This window comes from Cimex lectularius, unplaced genomic scaffold (genome assembly GCF_000648675.2).
Source record: "Cimex lectularius strain Harlan isolate CLEC.00 unplaced genomic scaffold, Clec_2.1 scaffold89, whole genome shotgun sequence".
Classification (NCBI taxonomy): domain Eukaryota; kingdom Metazoa; phylum Arthropoda; class Insecta; order Hemiptera; family Cimicidae; genus Cimex; species Cimex lectularius.
In genome coordinates, this window is record NW_019392722.1 from 392,329 (window position 1) to 414,006 (window position 21,678).

Here is a 21,678-nt window from a genome sequence, read left to right on the forward strand (position 1 = left end):
TCTTATCGGATTGTTTGACTAATTTAATTAACCAAAGAAGTTTTATTGTGAATATTATTTAGGAGGGATGTTAGGCCGATTTATTGAGGATTTTATTTTTTCTTCCGAACTACCGAACATACGGAAGCCTACATTGTATATACGCGGGTAGTCGAAAAAATAGTTGTTCTCCAAAATTAAAATTTCCATTCGCATTGTGTGTTTCAGGCCTTCAGGAGTCAATTCCTTGTAACAAGCAAATCTCCGTATCGATTAAACCAATTTTTATGAAATTTCACGAATTATACGGACTGCTTTCTAGATGGTCCCGTATGAATTTCATACCAAACGGATTAAACATATTTCACATTATCAGATACAATTAGACATAATTTAATTGACTAACCAAGTTGATATATGATTTTTCTTAATTAGGAGGAACGCTATTTCGATTTTTTGCATACAATTTCGGCTTTAAAATTAGCAGAACATATTTTACGTTTTCTTCAGTCATATTTGTTGTGCAAGGTCGTTCAAATCTTATGGGTTTATTGACTAAAACTCCGAAACGAGTAAATCAATTTTTATGAAATTTTCAGGAATTATGCGCGTTGGTTGCTAGATGATTCCTTATGAATTTTATACCAATCGGATTATCATATGCGAATGCGCGTGCTAAACGTAAAATCCCTTATACATCTCTATCTCCTAAACCATTACACGGATTTTGATGAAATTTGCAGGGGTTATGCGAGTTGGTTTCCAAATAGTACCCCTATGAATTTCATCGCAATCGTATCAGTGGCATCGCCCGTGCACGCACAAACGTACAATCGCGTACACAGGTATATCGCTGGCATCTTATGCAATTTTCAGGGATTATGCGGATTGGTTTCTAGATAATCTCCTATGCATTTTGTTCTAATATATGCACATTCGTATGCACAAAATGTGAGGAAGCTATACTGCCCACCGACTTGGCATACGCTTTTCTTAAGTAAATTTTGGTATTCTAGGTCCAGAGGAATTGCATTTTTCTTTTAGTTTTATTGGATAAAGTTATGGGTAAAACTTTTTTTTTAATATTAGGTTGTTTTTAAAAATTATTTGGATATCGTGAGACGCGGTGTGATGTGACGTAGATTTTAGAAAAACAATTTCTTTATCGCGCCGAAGTTTCGATCTTTACTGAGATCATCTTCAGGGCCTGGGATTTATAAACATTGTTTAAATTTTACAAATACCTGTAGGATGTGAAAAAAAAGTTTTTAAAGCTAACTCTCGTTTCAGCAGTACAAATTTTATTCTTCAAGTCAAATTTAGTTGTGCATGGTCCCATTGTTTTTGTCTTATAATCTTAATGGAATAATATTGCGCTATGTTTTATACAGTTTTGATTTATTAAAGCAATCAGTTAAGTCACAAACATACATTGTGGTGTATGAACGATGTGAGCAAAAACAGAGAAAATAAACGGACCAAATGTGATCTAAACGGCACTATTCGTTCTTAAATCGGCCGGCCGAACTTACGCTATGTATATAAAAGTCGAGTCGTTCAATCGATCATGCTGTCCTGCAGATATAAAACTGTGAGAGTTTGAGAAGGGATCGTTATTCAATGTCAGTTATACATTACGATTAAATTCTTTATCCTTTGATTTTCACTCGTGCAGCTATGATTGGGATTCCGTCTTAATTCTGGGATGTTGAGGAGATGGATACATAGCGATTTGACTGTCCTGAAATAGTTTTATTATTGTTTCCGTTAATCTTCCCCGTTACTCTTTTGGAAGCCAATCATCATCTGAAAGAAATTCAGTTGGCCCAGCTAGACAAGGTTATAGTTCAATTAAACCATAAAGAAATTTTCTCTTTTTCTCTCATTTGCTTTCTTTCTACGCTCCTGCACACAAACGCGCGCGCTTGTACTTATCTGGATATCTTTTTTTCTCCCTCACTATTACAGTCTCATTAGCTCTCTCTCTCTCACTTTCGTTCTCTCTCTCTCACTTTCGTTCTCTCTCTCGCTCTCTCTCTCTCTCTTTCTCTCTCTCTCTCTCTCTCTCTCTCTCTCTCTCTCTCTCTCTCTCCCTCTCTCCCTCTCCCCCCTTTTTATTTGTTTGTCCAACTGCAATCGTTTGAGCGTCTTGATTACTGTCAACTTGATTGTTACTGTCTCTGTACTTTAACATGATAATTAAGTCGATATCCAAAAATATATTTGGTAATAATTATTTGAAGATAGTGAGATGCGGTCTGGTGTAACATAGGTTTAGGAAAACATTTTTTTTGCCAAAGTTTCGAACTTTATTGAGATCCTCTTCCGAGCCTTGTATTCTCTTTGCTTTGTCACTAAACACCATTGTTACACGAGAAGAACGAAGAACATGGATTTCAACTACATATGGACACCAAGCAAAGAGTATTCTGACGGACATCGCCGGCAATGGAAAGAAATTTGAATCGGCTATCAATGAGAGAACCTTTTTGTTGAAATGCAGGAAAAACAAGGCCCTGAAGATGATCTCAATAAAGATCGAAACGTAGCACGATAAATAAAATGTTATCCTAAACATACGTCACACCATACCGCATCTCACGATCTCCAAATAATTATCAACTAACGGTCACTAAATATCACACATTTGTTAATAATGCATAACAGAAGTTATGAATTATAATTAAAATTTTCTTTATTCGTAATATCATTACTTAGTTATTGGCATTATACCTGAACCCCGTATTATACCGTTCTTTTATGCAAATACGTTTAAACATTAGTTGATAAAACCCAATTTAGCTTATGTTTGTGATGCCAGTTTTGTTTCCAAAACGATTTGCAGAACTTCATATCACGAACGGGTTTTTCCGGGGTGGCCATTCTTCTTCGCATGACGTCCAAAGGAGCCGCGTAACATAATTCGGAGAATACCTCATGTACGAGATTCAGAAGATAAATTTGCATAATTTATCGCCGGGTCCAAGTCTGGTACTTGACTAAGTTCCGCTGTCTGTCATTTTTCTTAAATATTTTTCAGCCACTTTCACGACATTTTAAGTCCTTATTTGGTTGTGATGTAAACACATTTCTATACGTTATTTTCATGTCGTAAATCAGGGAACTGTTTTCACAATGTCACGCGGTACATGAATCACGAAACAATTTTTAATCGGCAGCTGTCGTTAGTTTGATATAATCATATCTAAGGGTGGAATTCAGTTCTTGCCTGATGTTGTCAGGAGATGAAGGAGATAGAACGGTCCTATTGTACGCCTATTTTGTGATTTATCTAATTAAAAAGTGTTGTGGGTATTACTCATGAGTAGCAGGTGATATTTTTGCTTAGATTTCATTAAATGGATAAAGGATAACTATTTGCACACTCTTTTATTATGTTATGTTATTACATCAACTTTACCTTATTATTTTTTATTTATACTAACGCGAATATTTAACTTATGGTAAAATCATAATATTATGTATGAGTAAATCTAACCGTCTCAATTTTGCCGGCTTTGTGACTTCCAAATTTTTGGACAGTAATTGGTTTTTAAGAAGAGACGGGGAGGCAAGGGAGTTGTGAGATCCTTTTAATGGGGTCCGTGAATGGCATATAAATTAACGCCCTGATGATAATCCGCGGCTAAGCCAATTTGAAATTGTTAATAGAATTCCACGAACTTGGAAATGATCGCTATAAATTTGGCCGTTTGTCAACAAAAATATTCCGTCATTCCCTCGTTTTCGAGATGCCGCCTGAATGACTAATTGTCTGCATTATTTTAGCGATTTTCCTCCTTTCTTTCCGAAATAAATGAAGATTTTTATAATTCATGTATTCAGGGGTAGTAAAAATTGTAGTTTATAAAACAGAAGCATTCTACTATGTCTAGATGTCTTGAGAAAAGCGGCTGTCGATCTTAGGCTTCGCACCTTTGTGCTTCATCTTATTAGGGTCGATGACTCATTTTATTATGGACCGAACAACCGGTTCAACTGAAGTCCAAGTCACAGGTTTCAGAAAATCAAACACATAAAGCAATGTTTATGAACCGTTTGTAGGTGGCCTTAATTATTTACTCGTTGTGCCTACCAATCCATGTAGTTGTTTATAATTTACTTTTTAGATTTTCTAGCCCTTCGAAATTATACGAACAACAATAACATTCGGCACTCTAAGGGCAAAACTGGTTGAATAAAAAAACGACATAATAGAAATTTTAAAGTTTAAAATTTCCAAGTAGTATTATCAAACAAAATGTTTCCAATTGTCTGAAACATTCTGAAACAGTCAATCATCCTAAAGACTTACAGGAAATAAGTCATCCTATCTCATTGACCCAAATTCGAATGATCCAGTTTTGCCCCGAGGCTGCAGTTTTGTAGTCGGGTCTTTTCCTATCTGAAGGCGTGTTATGCTTCTAGTCATCTTCAAAAGTGGTTTTCCTTCTTCATCGTCCCGCATACCTCAAGAGGAAATTGCAAAATTAAACTGGAAAATTGAGTTCCAGATGAAATTCCAACTCCAGATGAATCCAGATTTGGTAAACTCGCAAAAATTTCTCTTGACCTACAATACCAAAAATTGCACGTTACCCGACCTCACTCCTTCGTAGTCCAACTGATTTCAGTCACTGGTTGATTGCACTAGTCGAACACTCCAGGGTGAAGAAAAGTGACTGCTTGTGTTTTGTTGTCTGTAATGAATTATCGTACCGGGAAAATTGAATAGGCCAGTCCTGCGAAATTATAAATACATACCATAAATAAATAGAAAGTAAACATATTATTCAAGAAAAATCATCAAATTTTGCCTTAAATTCTAAACAATTTAGACTTAGATAATGAAAAAATTACTCCATAGTGATAATATTTTATAATTACATTTGAAAAGCTGGACTTATTGTTTATGCAAGATCGTCGCCCTGAGAAAATAAAACGTGTGCTCTCTCCCCTTGTTTCATTTACATCGATATTAAATTAATTAACTGAGCATGCCTGCTGAAGTAGGGTTCAATTTACTTTGACCCCTTCGCCTTTCTTGACCTTTCTCACTCATTGCCCACACAAATCTCCAAGATCGACCTTTTACCTCTCCACAAGAAGTTATTAATAACCGTGATTTAACTTTTTATTAGACTCAGCTACTGGTCAGATTAAATTTGGTAAATAAGTCAGGCAAATAGTAAGTATTTTGTTTTTTATGTCATGTCAAAGGTATTTTGTTGTAATTTGATTCTCATTATATACGTTTGATTGATCTTGTAATTTGTTAAGATGTTAACTGTTTTTCGTTAAGGTTTGACATTTAACAAAACACTGTTTCATGACTAATTGCGCAATTTTCCACTTTCACAAAACAAGATCCACCCTTTTGACGACCAGATTGTAATTCTGGTTAAGAACTGCAGAACTGGTTTGATCGGCTAGCAAACTTCGGAATATTTCAATACAGTGATGATAACTTTAATGATTTATAATTGAACGGCCTGCGTGGAGATGAATAATTCATGAATCGTTTGATCATTACAGATCAACCGCATGTACCCGATAACTTCTTGATTTCTCCGACTCGGTGACTTATTGGTCCAAACAGACTTTTAACTAAAAAATATAGACAAATTTGTTTTTTGTTTTTTAAATTGACACTTTGTGGCTTCAAACTATTAATGTTAAAAATTTTCCTATTGAACACAGCTTATCTTGATTTCAAGTTGAGAAGATTTTTTGAAAGTTAGACCAAGGTAGAAGCCAATCCGACCACCTTGAGAAGCAATTGAACGATTTAAATGAACATCTGCACGATAACAACAATTTCTGTCTTAATGGATCTCTCGAAGGGATCTTAAGTTCAATTTATTTTCTCACTTTCTCCAGACCCACTTGGTTTTTCTTAAGTTAACAAATATATTTCCCTAGCCTTCTCTGTTTTTCGCCTTAAACTCTCCCTCTTCTTAGGGAGCGCTTTCAAATTAAAGTTTTGTGTTGATTTTTAGAATGTATAAAAGCTGATGCGATGCGACGTCAACGTATTGGCAGATTGGCTTTTAGACTTAAAGGCTAGACGTGTCTAGTTAATCACCTGGGATTGATTTTCAAGCTAACCCCCCCTTCTGTTATCAAGAAAATACCACTATTGAAAAAATTTTACGTACCAGGTTTTTAAAAATTTCAGTCACAAAAATAATGCTCAAATCCTTCCGTGGTTTTGTACTCCGAAGCGTTAGCGTTCGGCATGCTTTTTTTGAAAAGTCCAAAAGTCCAATTGGAGTGGATGTTTCCTGCGATTGTTTCCAAATTCACGTGATTGACGGCCGTACTACAGGCAAAACAATTCGCAAGTCACCAAGACAGTCTCTCTCGGTTCGTTTCAAAGCATCCTTTAAATTATTAAAGAATTACAGTGTAATTTGAATGTTAATAATTTGTTGAATTTATCTTATAAGTCATTCCGTTTCGTTTTATATTGTAGAAGATACTCATACAATTAAAAAAAACAATGAGGCAAACATTATTGTTTTTATAAAATATTTTTCATTACTTTTCAAGTAATATTTATTGTTTATATATTATTGTTAAAACTACTGTAGTTTTCAAAGTCCCGTGAAAAATAGTCATGACATGATGGTGCGACGTCAAGATTATATGCAAGAGATCGTGAAATGCGGTCTGGTGTGACCTAGGTTTTAGAAAAACATTTTCTTTATCGTGCCAACGTTTCGATCTTTATTGAGATCATCCTCAGGGCTCAAAGTGTTTGTTTTGTGGGTAGATGTGTTATTCTTGTTTGTCGTGTTGAGAGAGCCCTTACGACACACAAGAATGACACAATTACGCAGAAAAGAAACACTTTGAGCCCTGAAGATGATCTCAATAAAGATCGAAACGTTGGCACGATAAAGATCAGATTTTCCTANGATTGTTGCTTATTAGGACAGATTCTAAGTTTATTGGTTTGGAAATTGCCAAACCGATTCTCTTCTTGTAGCGACCCCATAGACCATGATTTGTCTTCAGTCTAAAAATAGTAGAATAGAAATCCTTTGACATTCCTTCTGGGCTATCGCCTTCCGAAAACCATGTTTGTTTTTTCTTGAGCTCAGGGAACAGTGACCTTTAATAATTGCCAACATTTGATGCGTTGTATTTTTCTTGCCACAGATGTCTACAAAACTTTTCCAAAAAGTTTTTCCCGCCATCTTTAGGAATTTTAATGTTGGCACGATTAAGAAAATGTTTTACTAAGACCTACGTCACACCAGACCGCATCTCACGATCTCCAAACAATCATTAACTAACGGTCACTAAACACCTCACATTATAAGCAGAGAAATGCTAGTGGACTTTATTTTTGATGTGCCAAACGCTAATTATTATTATTATTATTATTATTATTATTTTTTTTTTTTTTTTTTTAATATATCGGGTTGTTTTTCATTTTAATATAGTTATAGGTTCGAAGCTTCTTTGTATATGTGTGTTGCTTCTATCTAAGCCAATGGTACCTCCTGTAGCCACTTAGCCTATAGTAGGCTATAACTCAGTTTATAGAATTATTTTTCAAACATCAACTTTTAAACTATTGTAACGATTTTTCTTTTAAAAAGCAATAGATGTTGGTATTTGTACATAATAAAATGGAAGGTTGTTAAGATGGTATTTGAAACAACAATTATGACCGATGGTTCACGAGCATAAAACCCTTGCGTACGCTGTACGGTAAATTCAGCATCATCAAACGGTGACCTGATCAACAACGAACGACAATTTCTATTGTCATGCAGCACAACTTCACCTTCAATTGAGAATACTTCATCAACCAATTTTCAAGCAGTGTACCATAGACAGACTGTAATTTGTTTTGTTCATAGCCTCTGATTTTTAATAAATGATTTTATAAATAGTGGTAAATAAATTAATTCTATCTAATGCTTAGCAATTAATACTTTTTAGAAAAGTACTTCCGTAGGTTGGTTATAAATATTTGACTGGCTATATAAAGACAGTCCTTAAACGCTCATCATGTGAGATTGTACAAACTGGTTGCTTGCGTACTTTGCTGCAAGTGCCTTCGCCTACTTTCCAGGTAGTGCGGAGTGTCGAAAGTTGATAGTATTTCAAAACCTACACGACACGCGGAAGGTATAAAAGAGCTGTAAACTCGTCCCGCATGAGCTTACGACCCAGCAATCCGCTAAGAGGGTTGAAATTTGCAAACGATTTGTAAAAAGCCCAAGTTACATGAAGTTTATCAAAGAATTGGTCACTTGAGGTGAAAAGTGGACTTAAACCCTAATAACTGTGGACAGTGGTCTTGTTCGTTTTTCGGAGCTACGAAAGGGTCAATCACGAGTTTGTTCCTGATGATTGATCTATGAACCCTTGAACTCTTCTGCGATCAGAACATGAACGAGTAGTTCGCACATTCTGACCTTCCTATCCTTCCTGGTCAGACCGTTTCAGAAATTTTTTGCATTTTATATGTTATGATCACGAGTTTTATGATCATGAAGCAGCCTACAGGTGCTGTATTGTTGTACTCGTAATTCTTTTAGGATAGGTTAGGTTTTTCATTTTATTATCCTATTTGCTAACAGGACATGAACGTTAGTTTGTGGTTTGTGCTAATTTTGATTTGCCTATCCTCCCTAGTTTGGTCAGTTGACTGTTTCAGAAATTTTCTGCATTTTATGTTTAATGATCACGAATCTTATAGTAGATGGAATTCAAAATAGTCCGTTTTTGTTATAAAGATTTTTACATGTTGTTTTACATGAATTCTAACTTGCCTACAGTGCTGAATTTTTTTACTCGTGATTCTCTTAGGTGAGATGTCTTTTTTTAAATTTTATTGTCAAATTTCCTAACAAAACATGAACAAGTAGTCGTTTCCAGGCTTTTGAACTGCCTATTTGCGCTGGTTTGGCCCACCTTTGTCTTTTCACCATCAGTACTGTGTAGTTTTCCAGTAAATTGTGACATTTTCCAAAGTTTACGGTGTGATGAGGAAACAATGTACGAGAAATTATCGTAGCAAAATTGTGTAAACCGAACAAACCGCCATACACTTCACACTAAACTAAGAAAAAGTCGGAAAATCTTCGTGAACTCGGACTCCTGCCACACCCACCATACCGTGTAACCGTGCTCCATCAGATTGTTACGTATTGCCATCCATGTACCATTTCGTTCAAATTCGAAAAATTAAGTTCATTTAAATAAATTAAATTAAATTCACCATCAATTAATTCCCCTGGTGGTAATGGGATGTAGTATCTGGCTGAAAGATGGCTAATTACAAATGGAACAAAATGGGCTAAATTTTGGGTATTAATGTTGCTTTATGTTTAAATTTTGTATACACTTTACTATTATTGAATTATTAGAAGCTCATTTTCAGGTTTTATCTTTTAGTAAGAAGATGTCAATGTTTGAACAAAACAAATTTAAAATTAGATGTTTGATGTTTTAAGTAGTTTATCGTGAAACAGAATTGCTACGATATTTTAGGTTTTCTTTTTGATCGGGTGTACAGAATCAGAGTTTGTCCTCATTAGTGATACGGGACAATTGGATTAAACCTCTTTTCATCCCACGTAACCAGGGGGGCGTTGGCGGAACTCAAACAGTAACGTGAGTGGGGAAAAAAAAGTTCGAGCTTTTTTCCACTCCAATCACAATCGGCTCAGAACCCTGTTACGCTCTAATTTCTGATTCGGCGACCCATTCCGGCGTGTATACTTTTCTCATTCCCTCACCTTATTTTCAAGCCGTTTTTGACCGTCGAATATCGCGAATTAGTTTGGCTTTAAGAGTAAACAACGACTGGCGAAATTGGAGGATTTGCCGTCCAGAGTCACGCCATTGTATGCCCATTGTTGAAACAGTAATAGCGATTCATTATCTCTTGGCTTACGGCATGGGGCAATCCTTCCAGTTAATTTGATGCAAAGTTAATGTAATTACATTCCCCTGACACTACAACGTGAGCTGGTCGGTTAACGCAGTGTATCATCTGGTAAAAATAAACATATAGTGTGTTCAGTCCTATTAACAAAATTAAACCGACCTACAAATTCATCGTTATTTCTGTACCAACCCTTAAAAACTACCACCTCAGAGATACCACAGTAAGATCAACTAACGATATTTTTCCATGAAGTAAAATTTTCATTAAGATATTTTATATTGAAGTACTTTAACTTTCATAGAAGTAAACTCTCACAATTAATTTTGATAAAATGGTTAGGGGTTCTGTGGCCGCAACGGTTTAGGTTTTGACGCGGCGCTCATTACTGTAAGGTAAGGGTCCCGGGTTCGAATACAGGACCGCTGGATTCGAACCCGGGAACCTTACATCTTTCATATGGGCTTTTTTCAAAAACACCGGCCCCCGAGGGGTGTATAACCTCTGCTGTTGCGAACCCTCGTTAAAATTAAAAAAAAAAAAAGGTAGTAAACAATATTCGTTAAAATTCTGAACTTTTAGTCAATTAGCGATATTTTTCTAAGGATCAAAAAAATATTTTATTCTGAACCCTGCAACCTATCAAAGTGGTGAAGGACTCAAAGGACTCATTTTTAGTCAGCTTTCCATCATCATACAATTAGCTTAAATTTACGATCAGGTAGTCCATTTATTGAATGTTTGCCTTTGAACAACCAAGCTTTGTCCTTACATTTTTTATTTTGCTACTATTGTTTAAATAAAGACATGAACTTAAATTTGTTGTTTCTGCCTCTACCAACAATTTATTCCGTTCATAATGTTTCAGTGTGAGGAGTGTGATGCACAAATACCTGGAGAAGAAGAATGAAATTAACTTCGATAAAATATTTAATCAAGTACTTGGTGAGTAAAGAAACATGTAACGATGACTTTTTGTTTACCGAACTTAATTGATCCTCGCTGTGCTTTCCAGGCTACCTCATGTTCAAGGATTTCTGCGAGAACATATCAGAAGATCCGGTTCCACAGTTAAAATTTTACGAAGAGGTTGGTGATTTTTTTTTTTCAAAATTGACGAATTGTTTTCCTATTTTGCCCTCTATAAGTTTTCATCCGACAGTTTCCGGATTTCTTTCAGACTGCACTTGGTTAAAGTTAATTTGTATTGATCCCCGGTTAAAATTACTTTATAAGCGCCATTTGTTCACTTTAGTGCTTGAGAAAACTTTTTAAATAAGAAAAGATTATGCTTGAATTACCTTTGTTCTCTAAAACTGCTCGAGTTCTAGCTTCGTTAAAGATGCCTCGTTTGACCGCGAAATTCCGTTTTAAAAATAGGCTGGTATCTTTTAAGCTTTAAGAGACAGATTGGTAAACACGGAAAGCATTTATAAAAGTAAACGGTAAGGATTTAAAACTACATTTGTCTTTAACTAACAATAACCTGCCCAGGGAGAACTATAAAGAGGAGATTGTTGTCCGACCCGGGGAAAATACGAGTTCGAACAATTCCCCAAGTTTCGTCAAGTATGACGAAGTTGGTGATTCGGTTGAAGAGGGGAAAAATTGGCTGGAGATGAATTTCCCATTGATTCATAAAAGTAAAATCTCATGAATAACTTGAGAAGCATTGTGCGGCCCGGAGTTTTGACAGCTTGTACACTTTTGAACTGGCTTGTTTTGTCTAAACCCATCATGTTGGAGAAAACATAAGTTAACTTTTAATATAATGGCATATAAATAATCCAAACCAGGAAAAAATTAACGTTACACGCTTAGATAACATATTTCAGCATAAAAACAGAAAGTGAAACTACAACAACCTAACATTTAAGTCTTACATTTTTTTAATATTAAAATATACGCGACAGAGAAGAATGACACATCTACACGGAAAACAAACACTTTGAGCCCTGAAGATGATCTCAATAAAGATCGAAACGTTGGCACGATAAAGAAAATGTCTGTTAAAACACCATACCTCCAAATAATTATTAAAATATACTTCTAGCATCGTTTTTTTTTTCTCACCCGTTGTTGCGTTGTAAAGTGAACTGTTGACAGCAAATTGAAATTGTTATCATCTTTTTTAATTTGATAAAATCAGGTCTGTACAGCGAGGACATGAGGACCGATAAATAAAATGCTTTTACATCTCTGTACAGTTTTTAAATTTCAAACATAATTTGATCGCTTTTTAAATAATTCGTTAAAACACATTATATCGAAGAAATTGAGTGTTCCTATCTTTTCGGTAGAGGTTTTTGTATTTTCCAAAATTCTAGACTCCATTCCATGGAATACCATACCCTGCTGGTGAGAGCTTTAAAAGAGCTTTTAGGCGAAAAAGAGGATCGGACGTGCTGCATATTTTATAGTCCTCGTCACGATTCTTCGTTGCACTCTCGGTGAATAATCTGGTGTGTATCCACTTGCTTGTTACACGGTTTTTTCGACTCATTTCAGTTTTTATGTATTGTTAAACACTGATTCAATATTTTAAAAAACAGGCTTTTAATAACGATCCTAGTTCAACTACCTCGCATTTGAACTATTTAGAATCTGAACGTATTTAACTGAAACTAGTAAACTGAAAAAAGTGAATTTTGGAAGAAGAAGAAGAAAGATCGTGACGATAGAATACTTGACTGTACTTTAGGGATCCATCACGGAAAGTTAATCGAGAGCATACAAACGAACTTAATTCAATTGCTCTATATTGGAAAAGAAAGCAAATCTAAGTATTTTCTATATTGCGTGTAGCTCGCATCAAGTCGACTGCATTTTCCACAATTTAAAACTAAAGGGAATCAACACTTAATCCGTTCAATATCTGGCTTAATTCCATTAGATTTCGTGGTCCGATTGACTAAATAACATCTTTCAATTAATTAATCTTTGTTAGGTATTGGTTAGATAAAACAGTCAGTGCCACGATCTGGATTCGAACCCACGACCTTCGGCTAAATACGCCGCTGCTCTACAACTTGAGCCATCGTGACTTTCGATCCACTCGGACAGTAACTTTTCATCTCAACCAATACCTTCCATAAAGATTAATTAATTGAAATCTGGCTTAATTTTGAGAAAAACACTATGACGATCTTAAAACGATCGTATTAACCTTTCCTTGGGGAGATGTACTTATGTGTATAATGTATTATTTTATTTGTAACTTGATCTTTTTGGAGATTTCATTCTCACTTCGCAATTTCGATCTATCAGAAAAATGTTTAGAAAATCTTGGTACGGAATGACACTGTACTTGGTACGCTAAAAAACGCGGTTTCCTTCCTCATGGAGCCCTCCTTGCATAGAATCCCACTGAAAAAGCCTGGAAAACGGAAAATTTCATTATTCTACTATTATTTATAAACACCATCCCAGTTGTCAATGAAAGCCGATTTTCCTATTTGATGAGACAATTATATGTTTCTTTCTCCAAATGATAAATAGGTCGCTGCCTCATTGGGCCACAATTGATCTTTATTTATCAACATTAATCTCTATTTTCGTCCAAGACGGCACATTATTGAAATGCAAGGACGTTTTGCGTGAATTGGCCAATGAAGAAAACTTTATTGACGTCGGTCACAAGTTTGAAGTCATTTTATACTCATTTAAATCAGATGAATGAAACATCAAGTATTCATTTACATTATTTATAATCTTACGTTTGCGCCTCTTTACTAATGCGTAAATACTTATTTATTATCTACGCTTTTGAGTCGAAGGTACAAAAATAGTCAGTTTTCAATATTTAAATGATTTCAGCGATGTAGTCTTCCCTTGTCTTTTCTCTTGGCAAGCTCTTAATCAATTAAATTCCCGGAAGGACTTATTTAAATTTAATTATTCATCCATTAAAAGGTTTCTGACCGACTTTAATAAAACGTCCCTCCCTAGCCAGACAACTGTTAAAGCTGCTTTACATTGGGTTACTTTAATTTTAATTTGTTTTCAACGAAGAGAAACCTTCTGTAAGAATAAGTAAGGCTGACTTTAGACATAAAATTTATTCACAAAGAATAATATGAGCAGTTTTAAAAAGAAAATATAACAAAAAATAACTTCATCAAAAAGAATAACAACCATATAGGAAAATCGGCAGCTTAGAAATGAAAATCAAAAAAGGAGAAATGTGTGAAAAAACTAAATGAAGAGTATGAAAGAAATGAGAAAACATCGAAACGGACAACACAGAAAGTGTATGTATATTCTTTGAAAAACTCATAATAGGCTTCATTATTTTCCTTAGCTGAAAAAATTAATATTAACATAATATATCAATACATATGTAGGTAGTTAATACAAATATTATGTTTTATTATTCCCAGTTGAATGGCTTTCAAAGCTGTCGGTTTTTATTATGGCGTTGATGTTATATTTTAATGTTTGGTATGAATCAAAAATAGGCGTAAGAACTAAATTAAAACTATTTCAGCATTATCATGTATAAAAAATTCCTTTCCAAGTACCACTTTCTAAGCCGTGTATTTTGCCGTTTTTGTACCTAACGGCACTAGGAAAACACGACAGGATTACGTTAAGGTGGGCTCCGGGACATGAATGTGTAAAACAGAATGAACAGACTGACCAACTAGCGAAAAAAAGGAGCAGCCCTTTCACCTGTGGTACCGGTACCACAACTAGTCGCACTCCAACTGGTAAAATTGTTATTGGAAAAATATCTTGAGAAAGAAGAACTCAGGGCCTAGATTAAAGCACCAAATGAGGCAAGCTAATAGAATTATAAATCTCTAGAAAGGAAGGCGAAGGAAGTCCACTTTCTCAGGAAAATAAAGGCCTTTGTACCGGCACGGTTCTTAACTATAGGGAAACCTGCCGACCCTGTTAGGCGAAACCAGAGACATAGGGACATATCCTTTGTGGATGTGAATTACTCGCCAGAATACGGTATATCCACTTCGGTAAGGCGATCAAGTACCGATTGGAAGAGGCAGTAAGGAAACTATTCAGTTTTGTAGAAAGAGGAGCACCTTCCAAAGTATGGCTATCCATCATAGGGGTTTCACTAGAGGGACTAGAGTAAAGGTTCTTACTAGACTTAATTTTTAAAATTTAAATTTAATTTTCTACATTTTCTGTTTCATAATGATGAATCTTCTCGTGATTCGAATTTAAAATAATCCGTTTTTGCCATGCAGACTTTTACATCACACTAACTATGAATTCTAGCATACCTACAGGTGCTAAATGTCCTATTCGTAATTCTCTTAGGGTGGCCATGATCTGTTTTTTGTTTAATTAAACTCCCTATTGGATCGAATTCAAAATTGTCTTGTCGATGATGTTTAAGTATGACCATATAAAGCCGATCGTTTCACGCACCATATTATTAAATACTGTTATTCCTGATTATTATTAAACTTACTTCCTATTAATAATAGTAGGGGGCGTCGGTGGCCGCAACGGTTTAGACGTTGACACGGCGTTCATCACTGTAAGGTGAAGGTCCCGCGTTCGAATCCAGAGGCCCTGCATTCGAACCCGACATACTTACACATGGTCTTTTTTCAAAAACACAGGCACCCTGAAGGTTTATATGACCTCTGGTGTTGCGAACCCTCGTTAAAAAAATTAATAACAATAATAATAATATACTAAATGTACAATGTAACCTACGGTGCTGAATGTCGTATATGTAATTCTCTTAGAGTGGCCATGATCTGGGTTTTTTTAAATTAAATTTCCTATTGGATCGACTTGAAAATAGTCTTGTCGGCGATTTTTAAGATTGTCCGATAATGACCATATAAAGCCGATCGTATAACACACTATATTGTTAAATACTGTTATTCCTGCTAATTATTAACATTACTTCCTAATAATAATAATATACTAAATGTATAATGTAAAATAAAGGGACAGGGTGGGTTCGTTTGGAACGACACTGTTGGTAAAAGGACAAGGGTCAATTTTAATCCCGTTAAATTCACAATAAGACCTAGAAGTCAATAAAGTATTTAAATAATCATTATGTCAGGTATTGGTTGAGATAAAAAAGTCAGTGTCACGAGCGGGATTCGAACCTACGACCTTCGGCGTAATACCCTGCTGCTCTACCACTTGAGCTACCGTGACTTCGATCCATTCGGACACCAACTTCCCACCTCAACCCACCTTTCGAATTTTCCCTCCTTTTTGCCATTTTTCAATACCTTGAGGTCGTGGGTTCGAATCCTCTCGTGACCCTGACTTTTTTATCTCAACCAATACCTTACATAAAGATTAATTAATTGAAAGAAGTTATTTGGTCAATCGGGCCACGAACTCTAATGGATTTAAAAAGTATTAACAGTAATATTGTCTTATTAAACAGTACACTCATAGTGACATTAAACTCGCTCATTCTAGATTTAACAAAAACAAATTAAACACAGCTATGTGCCTGTAAATCTGGTGTTCGTGTGCCAAAACCAGTCTACTTATGAACAGACCATATATGAAAATACTGGTCCAAAGAATAAATCTTTTCGAGGAACGAAAATTAATCATAAATGCGAAACAATTTAATTTCCTGATTTATCCCAACCTCTCTTGTCGTATTAAATAAACCTAGTTCAACGTGCTAAAATGGAATCTCCGACCCCGATTGTTATTGGGCTGAATGTTGTTGTAACAATGTACTCCTTATAGAAGGCGAAATCCAATTTGTTGTTCGTGCTTGTTCTATGTCGCCTGGGACCATCCTAGCCCGTCAAAACTACGGCTTTATCTTCTTCTCCTGGTCATAACCGTGTTGAATTGGAATTTGCAGTGGCTGTGGACGTTATGAGGTAAGCCGATGTTCGCAATTTAAAGAGCCCGTTGCGCAATATTTGCAAATTACCTTCAGAAAGCTAATCGATTAAACCGTTCTTTTTTCAAGGGGTACGATATTTTTTAATATTAAAAACGACTTACTATTATTAATACTACCAGAGATGAGGAAAAACCTACTCGCGTCATCGATAAAATACATTTTTACAAAATTATATTATTATCAGTACTGTCAAACCTGATAAAATTGTGAAGAAAGCGACCAGCCCTAAACAATATAATTTTATATTAAAAAACGAACAAAAGTGGGACCTATTAGAAAGAAAATATTTAGTTCCTTCATTAGGTTATATTTTTGTTATAGTCTTGTTCGATTTTCCTGTTATAAGATGTTAATTTTTAACTTTATTATACGTGAGGCTGTAGGTTTCAAAATTGGGAATAGATGTTCATATTTGTTAATTTTTTTTAAATTATCCATTAAACTTTCATATTACCGGGGGATATATTCCTCGAAAGATGGTCGGAAGGAACCAGGTGTTTTCTTTCTAATTGGCCTCATCCCTGATCGTTTTGAAATATATTGTTAGTTGTTCTGATATTTTTTGACTTTTAAAAAATATAACAGACCCTATTCCGCATTTCTGTCCTGACACTTTACAGGGCTTATAAACAACGCTAGGCTTATTTTCTAAAATTAAATAAAACTTTAACATACTAATTAGTACAATTGGATGAAAGTAGGCTTGTTTCATTTTGCAGTGAATATCGTACTTTTAAAATTAGCAATCATGTGAGTAGTTACATTTGAGGGTAATAAATGAAATAAAAAAAACGGTATTATTATTCTTAATCACGTAAGTGTACGAAAGGTATCGAACAAAGAGGTATTTTTTGCGTAACTAATTGTTTTGTTTCAATTTAAAATAATATAAATAAGCCGCATGATTGAAGATTGTAAGATAAAATACAGCGAAAATTAACAGGCATGATCAGAGGTCATCAATGAATGACTTTCCTATGATTAAAATTAAAAATTTACTAAACCGCATTATTAAAAAAATTAAGAATTACAAACAAAATTGTAGTATTTTGGATGCTTTTTTCTTCAAACAATCGATACAAGGAGTTTTTGAACATAATAAACTCAGATGTTCGACAAAACGAATAATGTTCCTTATTATATTGTATGAACGAACGTCTTACGAAACAATGGGGGCAAATCGCTTCAAAGAGGACCAAAAAAATCCATTCACAACACGGTTAATACCCCCAGCCCCCAGGGTAAAGAACCGGATTAGGATTAATGTGGGTGGATACATCTCTTCGAAAGATCAGAGATTCCTGGAAACGGCCATCTCGAAAAGGTGGAAACGCGAATTTAATTACTCTCCCATTAGCTTTTCACCCTTTTCGATCTACCTGCTGTGATGGATAAACAGATTAAAGAATGGCTCAGAGGATACTTGTTTCAGCTTCATTGGCTCAGTAATCCACCGCCCCTCATCACAATGACCTGTTTACCCTATAGGGAATGTAATGAAGACGTACTTCATGAAAACCGATTTTATTACAAGCTGAACTCTGCGGGGACCCGTATTTGAAACGAGGTCGCACTTCAACATATTGTCGTTACGACATTTCAGTTCGCCTATTCCATTCCTTTTTATCATTTTAACGCATTTTTCTACAAACTATTATAAGACATTTTATTTTATGTTAAACTGCAACTTAGATCCCTGAGAGACAAGTAAAATACCATTTATGATCATAAATTATGTATCAAGTCCTAGTGGAGCCCTTATTATGAATTTGACGTGCTGGTGTTATTGGTTATTCATGTATACCCGAATTGTTTAGACCCCAACCAATTTATTTATTTTTATTTATTTATTTATTTTTTTTATTTTTTTTTTTTTTTTAACTGTTCTAGCAACCCTTATTATACAGGGTGACTGGTGATAAGTGTCGAAAATTTCAGGTGTTTCTACTCACCATATGCAACAAAAAATTTCCTATAAACCACTGTCCAAAACTCAACGGTAAAGAAATAATTTCAAGTTTTGGGTGTTTTTCAATTTTTCGACTTAGTTCCACTTATAAACTTCACAATTCTTACTGTAGAAAAATCTGATTTGTGCCACCTGAAAGAACGTTAAATTTGTTGTAAGGAACCTATTTACATCGCAAAATTGATGGAAAAATTCAGAAAAAACAAAAATGTTGAAATTTGGAATTTTTTCAAAATGTTGAATTGGTAACTGTTAATAACTACAAACTTCTGGAGCTTTGCATATTCCTTCAAACGTTCTCCATTCAATTAGCTTCCAGCGGTACACCCACCTTTTTGGATTGCGCTTGGAAAGCCCAAAAATTTCACATTCTGCTGAAAAAAATTGGAGTCGATGAAGGGAGGCCCGTTCAATTTTTCCAGGAAAACCGTCTGGCTATTCGTTTATAGTTTGATTCAATCAGTTTGCTTTATGTTATCAGCTGACAACATCCTCAGATTGATTAGAACATGTCTTTATGTCCTAATGAATATCTTGTTGAATGCATTTCATTTACGGTTACTGCAACGGTAATGCTACTGCTGAAAGGGGAGAATACAAGCTACGTTCCAGCAAATCACACCTTCCACCACCAGTTTCCCACAGCCTCTGATGAAGTTGTTGGATTTGTTTGCAAGGTTTCCGTACAGCAAATTTAACGCTAAATTAAATTTCATTTAAAAACACCCAAAACCTGAAATTACTTCTTTACCTTTGAGCTTTGGACAGGGGTGTATAGGAAGTTTTTAGTTGGATATTGTGGGTAGAAACACCTCCTGACAGTTTCGACACTTATCGCCAGTCACCCTGTATACATGTTTCCAATGGAAGTAGATTCAATAGTGTTTCTGCAGCTGATGGGGTTGTAGTCATTGCCATGGCCATCTTTATACATAGCAGTTTATGTGTGGCTTCTTTTCTTGAACTTTAGTCCACCAGATTAATGAGCTGTAGGATATCTTAGGTCTTATTATTGCCCTGTACAGCCAGTATGACATGTTCGGATTTAATCCCCAAGATTTACCTATGGGTCTTCTTGTGACAACTAGTGATATTTTATTTTTTGTTATGATGTGTTGTTGTAGTTGTTAATCTTGTCAAGGATTATTCCTAGATATTGACCCTCATTTTTACACTGCAACACTTCATTGTAGAAACATGGGCCTCCTAATATCCTTTCCTGGTAATTGAAAATTAGCGTGGTTTTTGAAGGGTTTGCTTTGTGGCCCCGTTTATTAAACCAGGGTGAAGCATCATGGATTTCATTTTCACCGGTTCTTTTTGAAGTTTAAAAATTCTCCATAAAGTATATATCTACTTATAATTAATAAAATTACTATTGTATAATGCAGTATAGAAAGGTACTCTATAATGTGTGGTGTGACCGTTACTTAATGATTATTTGGAGGTCGAGGGATGCGGTTTGGTGTGACTGGCACTCTCAACACGACAGACAAGAATGACATATCTACACGGTAAACAAACACTTTGAGCCCTGAAGATGATCTCAGTAAAGATCGAAACGTTGGCACGATAAAGAAAATCTTTTTTTTAACCCTACGCCACACCAGACTGCATCTCACGACCTCCAAATATTCTATAATGTATAATTTACAGTTAAATATCGCAAAATCACGATGAAAGTTCTGTTCAAAGTTTTATTTATTTAGCAAAAGTTGCCTTCTTGCTAAATTTTGTATGTGTTTAAAAGTCAATTCAAATAGAGCTGGAAAGAAGTTCGACCGGTTCTTTTTTTCCCTTGTTCCTATCCGGTTTAAATTTTATTTTTATCGATTTTTAAACCGGGCCTCCTGTCATTTTCTTTGATCCGGCTACCGGGGTTGATGTTATTTCTGAGTGTAGATGCTTCCATTGAGTCTTGATTTGAAGCCATATTGATTGAGGGAATTTCGGGGTGTCACAACACGTCATAATTTGGTCTATTCGTCCAGTTGTACAAACATTTGCTGTTCGGTGTTTGTTGCTTCTCTAGAATCTACGGAGTACAGCTGAATCGTAAATTTTGCCAGGCTTGTCTTCAGGATAGGGGTCTTCAGGTTTTGAACACGTGCAATAGGAAAGGGTTACAGTTTTAACATTGTACCACGAATCTGGTAGGCAATGTGTGATTTGGGTAGACCTTGACGCCGTTTCTTCAAATAGCCTACCATTGAGGTTGCGGCAGTTTGATCGGTACGATAGATGCTATAAACCTCTTCTAGCTAAAAGTTTACTCGTAGTAGACTATGTGTCCCGAAAATATAGATATTATAATGTAGGAACATGTTAAGAGAACTGTCAGAAAATTCCAAGGATAGAAGGGGATTAGAGCCCCATTAATTATATGGGAAATGCTAGATCCTCATATCTCCTATCTCGGATTTGATTTTTGCGTTAAGTTTTTTGTTGAATCTGAAACATAATAGTTGTTAATTCGATAAATTCAACAAATTGTGTGTAGCAATTTTAAAGTTATTATTTGGCTTACACGCTCGCGTACACACACACACACACACACACAAACACACAGTTGTACACAGCACAAAAATTTTTTAGGCTCTTTAAACGATAATTTGGTCATCGTAATGACTGTGAGCGAAAGGTCAGCATTTTATACGATCCTCTTTTTACCTGTTTACCGATTTGCCTTTGTGGGCGACCATCTTCACACAACATAATGTTACGTTTATATTTACGTACATTTTACTTTTTTGCTGACTAGTCTCCCTTTTTTCTACTGCAACCTAAAAGTTCTTTAGATTTGACCCTTCTTTATTTTCATATACCGTTATCCTTTCCGAGGTTCTCCCTCGCCTCTAGGCGTTAGTTAGTGTCGCCTTTCCGAAGAACTGTACCTTCTTCTTGGTCGAATAAAACATATTCCGTATATGCTGTTTCATAGCAGTGTCGGCA

General features: G+C 35.3%; 1 protein-coding gene across 1 annotated transcript in view; it reads left to right on the top strand.

The window, feature by feature from the left end:
* Nucleotides 1–21,678, top strand: part of LOC106663608 (kinase D-interacting substrate of 220 kDa B) — a 118,978-nt gene that overhangs the window by 15,323 nt on the left and 81,977 nt on the right. Inside the window, exons 2-3 of the transcript XR_001340063.2 lie at nucleotides 10,758–10,834; nucleotides 10,905–10,978. The gene's annotated coding sequence lies outside the window, so the exon portion shown is untranslated. The remainder of the gene's footprint in view (nucleotides 1–10,757; nucleotides 10,835–10,904; nucleotides 10,979–21,678) is intronic.